This window comes from Capricornis sumatraensis, chromosome 2 (assembly GCF_032405125.1).
Source record: "Capricornis sumatraensis isolate serow.1 chromosome 2, serow.2, whole genome shotgun sequence".
Lineage (NCBI taxonomy): Eukaryota > Metazoa > Chordata > Mammalia > Artiodactyla > Bovidae > Capricornis > Capricornis sumatraensis.
In genome coordinates, this window is record NC_091070.1 from 189,784,614 (window position 1) to 189,790,613 (window position 6,000).

Here is a 6,000-nt window from a genome sequence, read left to right on the forward strand (position 1 = left end):
GGTGACAGTGGAAAGAGAACATGAGCGTGACAGCCAGGGGCCAGCCCAGCCCTCACAGCTGGGCCCTTGGTGTTCTGTTGCATGTAAGCAGTTTCACAGATGAGCATCAGACAAGGCACCATGATGGGTCAAGGCCCATTCAAGACCACTCAGTAGCCATGGCTGCCGTGAACATCGTCCAAGCTCCAAAAATGACCCAACATTATTTGCTCCTGGCCTTAGTCTTACTCTGTGTGTCCTGCCTCCCAGGTAAGAATTATTAAGCTAATCATGCTTCCTGAAAGTACCTAACCCAGAGAGAAACCTTCCTTTCTGGACACTCTCCATACACATCTAATATAAGCTTAATCCCATAAGAAGCCCTTTCTAATCACTTCTTCCAGACTTGCCCCTGGTTCCCCTCATTGCAATGAGCAATAAATCAAACATGCTCAAGTGCAAGTGTGTTCCCAGCGGTCTGCAGGCAGTTGGTAGTAGGAATACCAGCCTGGATCTGCCCAATGTCACATCCGTGTGGGTATACTCTTTCACTGCATCTCCCAGAACATAGGGTATTCAACTTACGTCAAAGGCTAGAGAGTTGATTTGTTTTCATCTTTACTGCATGGTTTCTATCTACTTTGTTGTCCTCTAGAAACAAAGATTATTAATATGCCAGATTCACAAATGAGCTTATTAAAGTTCATAAGCATTTGCCAACTTAGTGGCACCCCACTCCAGTGCTCTTGCCTGGAAAATCCCATGGATGGAGGAGCCTGGTGGGCTGCAGTCCATGGGGTTGCTAGAAGTCGGACACGACTGAGCGACTTCACTTTCACTTTTCACTCTTCCTGCATTGGAGAAGGAAATGGCAACCCACTCCAGTGTTCTGGCCTGGAGAATCCCAGGGATGGGGGAGCCTGGTGGGCTGCCGTCTGTGGGGTCGCACAGAGTCGGACACGGCTGAAGCGACTTAGCAGCAGCAGCAGCAGCAGTAAGAGAAGCAACTTTTTATTTACTCATTTACATCCTCATGATCTGTAAGTAGGTGTGCCTGCCAGGTTCCGAGCTTGTGCTCAGAATGTGAGACACAGATACGAAAGGTACAGCGGAGCTCACTGTGTAGACAGCACTAGGAGGTAATGTGATGGCAGTGTAGGCATGGGTCTCTGCAGGGCACTGCTGGAGTCCAGGAGCAGAGTGGTCTGCGTTACCTGCATAGTCCAAGAAGCCCTTCTATTTGGGCTAGCTCCGAAAGTATGAACCTGTAGGCGCGGGACAAGGAGAGTTCCCCAAAGTGGAAGAAACTGTCTAAGCAGAGTCTCAGGGTTGGGGAATCTTACCATGTCAAGGGGACCAGGGGCTTCCCTGGTGGCTCAGACGGGTAAAGAATCTGCCTACAATGCAGGAGACCCAGCTTTGGTCCCTGGGTTGGGAAGATCTCCTGGAAAAGGGAATGGCAACCCACTGCAGTATTCTTGCCTGGAAAATGCCATGGACAGAGGAGCCTGGCAGGCTACAGTCCATGGAGTGGCAAAGAGTTGGACACAACTGAGCAACTAACACGTTCACTTTCAAGGGGACCAGGAGAACAGAGCAGAAGTGACCTAAAAGAGAGTGGAAGTAGATGAAGCCGATGGGAAAGGGAGCCACGTTGGAAGGGCCTCCTGGGTCATTCTGAGGGGGTGTGTCTGCAGTATCCCTAGGGACTTAAGGAGCCTGGAGGGTTGTTTCAATCAGGAAACTGGTATGACAAAATCCCTTGCTGAAAGATCATTCTGACAGAAGCATGAAGAATTTTTTTTTTTTTTCAAAGCATGATATATGTGATCAGAAGGGTGACTTTTGATTCATGGTCTGGAAAGGGGCATTTATTAGTTCTAATGGTCTATGAGACTAATAGGTCTTATGTGCCCAGTGAAGGAACTTTGACCTTACCCTGTGGCTAATGAGGAGACTTTGAAGGATTTGAAGCAGGGCAGAGATATGGTCGGATCTGACAAAATAAAACAACAGCTATCAAAAATGTGCTGTGTTAATGTGTGATTCCATTTAGGCTTTTTGGAATGCCAAAAATAGCCTAAAGACCTCATGGTGACCTTGCCAGAAGTCAGGTCAGAAATTTCTGGATCAAATGATTTCTTAGTTCCCCTCTAGCTCTTGACAGTCTTAAGATTCTGTAACAAGGAAGGTAAAGCTGTTTCCAAAACGTATAATGCATCAGAGTGTCAGACTTTGGGATTATCTGCTGCTTGGGGTTTTCCACTCCAGTGCTCCCCTTCATTAGTGGGGATAATTGAGAGTTGACTGCAGTCGTTACTGCTGTTGTGATGGGTATTTGAAGCTAAATTCCGGCAAGCAGGAGATGTGTGAATATTTATCTCAGCTGCGGAAAGTTAATGCAGTGTGGCATTAATTACCCTGTCTGAGCCTGCTGTCTTCTTCTGTTTTTAGGTGTCATTCTCAGTTGAATAAATTAGTTTCCAAAATTAGAATAAAGCAAATGGTAGGGTGAGATCAAGGCAGCCTGGCTTCTTAGGGCATCCAGAAAGCCGAGTGAGCTGAGAAAGTCTACCCAGGAAAGAGAAAGCTGCATTGTTGTGGCCCAGCACAGGACAAGGAGATGTTGTTTCCACTAGTGGTGCTTCACTGCTTCACCCCTTTATCTTTGCTCCACTTACTCCACCCCCAGAACACAAACACACAGAAAAGTTCCATGTTTAGCCTTACCACAAGTATCTGACACATTTCAAGACATTGGCAGAGAATAAATTAGGTGCTTAATAAATCATCTTGCTATAGCTTTTGCTCAGAATTTGATGCTGAGAGAATAAAGCCAAGGGAGAGTGTGTTTAGGACAAAGGGATCAGAACAGTGAAAAAAGTAGAAACTGTATCCTAGACATTCACATTCATTCAGCAGACCTTCTTTGAGCACCTACGATGCTAATTCTATGTGTAAAATGGCAGACAGAATGCACAGGTGGTAACTCAGAAGTCAGGCATGGAAGAATAAGCTTTCCTACTTTATGTCATCAGATATTTGGAAGCAGAATTATACTTTTTTTTTTTTTAACCTTTTCAAGGACAATATGAGGTCCCATGGTTGGAAACCATGCAGGTTTCCAATTGGCAAACTGTTTTATTACACAACTGTATGCCTCCAAGAGTAGGAAGCTTCTTGTTCCTGGAAGAATACAGAGATAATGAACTCTAGAAGAAAATATGCTGGACTTGATCTCAGGAGTCCTGGATTCTGTTTACGGCCTGGTTACTAAGTAACCTGGTGACTCTGGGGAAGCAAAAGCTCTCTTCATTGGGCTTCACATTCCGTCTTCTTGCCCATCCCCACATTACAATAAAAGCAAGCAATGCAACATATTAAATCTATGTGAGCAGCACATGACTTTGAGTTCACACAACCTCTTTGATTTTCAGTTTTTTACCTGCAAAATGAAGATAGAAAGAATAAAATCCACTCCTGGGATGGTTAGGCAGATAAAATATTGGAATGGCCAAAAAGTTTGCTCAACTTTCTCATAAGATGTTACAGATGAACTTTTTGGCCAACCCGGTAAGACATAAAGGTGTTTTATATAAATTCCAAAACACTCTACGACACCATAGCTGGAAGACTTTTTGCTTGTTTATTATGGGGTTTGTTGTTGTTGTTATTTAATGGCAGGTATTGTAATAAATGAGAAAAAGCACTGGAACTTACTTTTAAGTCTCAAGTCCCATGTGACTTACTAGCCGTGTGATCATGGTCAAATTACTTAACTTCTCTGTGCATGGTTTCTCATTTGCAAAAGAGATAAATCACTGCCTTAATCACTACATTCAGAAGACAATGTACTTGAAAATAGGTAGCATGGTGTCAGACACATGGTAGAGCTACAGAATGCCAGTTCCATCTGCTGGTTCAAGAAAATAAGCAGCTGAAAAGGATCTATACCCACATAGCAGGAGGCAGGCTAATATACAGAATATGGCGGAATTAAGATGTCATTGTGTCCATTTAATTCTGGTACAAATATCTTGAGAGTGAGAGCATGAAAGTCAACTTTAACAGAATGGCCTGTGCATGCTTCAGACCAGTATATTGAACTGATCTGCTTGGCCAGTGCACCCTGGTCCATTTCAGTATGAACTGAAGTCTGAAGTGACTTCAATGAGGCCAAACGCCATTTCCCATCTACATTTGGTTGGAATTTTTGCTATGTCATATGTTGGTCAAAACCTTGTGTATATCTTAGGACAGCCCCAGGGGCTGCAGGCAAGTGACTGACCAAACCTGAAGCTGCAGCAGGAGCGGATGGAAACAAGCCCTAGAAGCTTTCAACTAAGAGCTAATGGCATGATTGCCATTCTCTTGCTCTAAAGCATGCCCAGTCATCGCTGCTTGCAGAAACCAAAGAGCAGTTTGAGACAGAATTTCAGCGATCTCAAGTGGACGTTCATAAAACTGTCTTGGAAAAACGTTCACTTGATGTATGATCATTGTTGCCGTGTTCTGAAGATTCCTTTCAACTGCTTATTTTCTTGCACGTTCCTGCCAAACACTATGCTAGAGGCTTTATATATATTCTCTCTAATTCTCACAAGAACCCTGTAGGGTAAATGGTATTATTCCCATTTCATAGTTGGAGAAACTAAGGCTCAGAAAGTAAAAGTATCTTGTCCACATCATACAGCTGGTCCAGCTCTGTCTGCTAGACCCTGTGATTTCCCTAACAGGCTCAGCTTGTAAACCAAGGGCACAACTGGGTGAGTTGTTCTTCTTAGGGATGAAAAAGGATGCCAAAATGACATGCACCATGAATGAATAATCCCCAAATAACCTAAGGTCATTCATCATAAACTGTCATCTTTCTGTTCTAATCCCAAACCCTCCTTCCCAAGCTGTCTCAGAAAACCCTATTGGGAAAAGAGCGGGTCTCATTTTGTCCCTCTGTCCATAGGAGCCGGAGCCTCTCTATGCGCAGATCAACAGATGTAAGAAATAGCATCAGTGCGGGCTTGTGGCAGGTGCTTCAAGACTGGCATGGAAATCCGCATCGCGACAGGCTCTCTTGTATTCTTTCACCTCACGTCATCCCACGAAGAAATTCATGATTGCCCAATGGAACTCCTTTGGAAGAGGGAACTAAGAGGTTTTGGCAACCACTGGCAGAGGTCTATGGCAGCACAAAAACAAACACACTGAAGTATAAAAAACCAGACCCAGCATCAAATCACAAATCAAGCAAGTGCTCACCCAACAAATATTCCAGGCTCTCTCAGTGTGGGTTTAAGATGACCCAGTATGGGAAACCCTAATTCTCTTTTTATTTCTCAGCCTGTTGACCACTGTAAAGACGTCTGATTTGGAGTGACAGGCCTCAGAGAGGTACATCAGGGTTGGCACTGACGTCATTTAGGCGAATGTAAGGTCTCTGTCACCACAAGATGCTCATTCGTATGCCTTTTCACATAGGATGGTATAATTACAATGCTCCACAAGGCCTGGTCTGCCATTTTTTCCCCTTTCCTTTGTCATGTTTGAAATTAATGAGTGTACAAATTTTTGTATTGCTTTTGACTTTTTTTTTTTTAATATTGATGAAGAAATCCAATTGGGGAAAAAGGAAAAAACCCTATATGAAATGAATTCACTTGAAATCATCACAAGACAAGTAAGTGGCTGATGATTCTTTTTGATTAAGAATGTTGCCAGAACAACCCTTTAAGCTCTTCTGCATCCTGGTGAAGAAAGACAGATTTCGGTTTAACCTTCACTCTGTGAGTAGGAAAGGACATCGAATCCCATTGATGAGAAAGATGAAAAGTACATCTGATATTTCCTCAGAAGCTCTAAACTCTTAAAGTCCAATAAAATGAGATTTTTTTATTTTTCCGATATCTTGCTGCTGTGATGCTATGCAGACAAGTGTCTTCTCCATGTGCCATTTCAAAGAAAAGTCATTTGCCAAATACTTCTGGTACAATCCTGGTAATGTGGTTTGGGATTTTAAAAAATCAA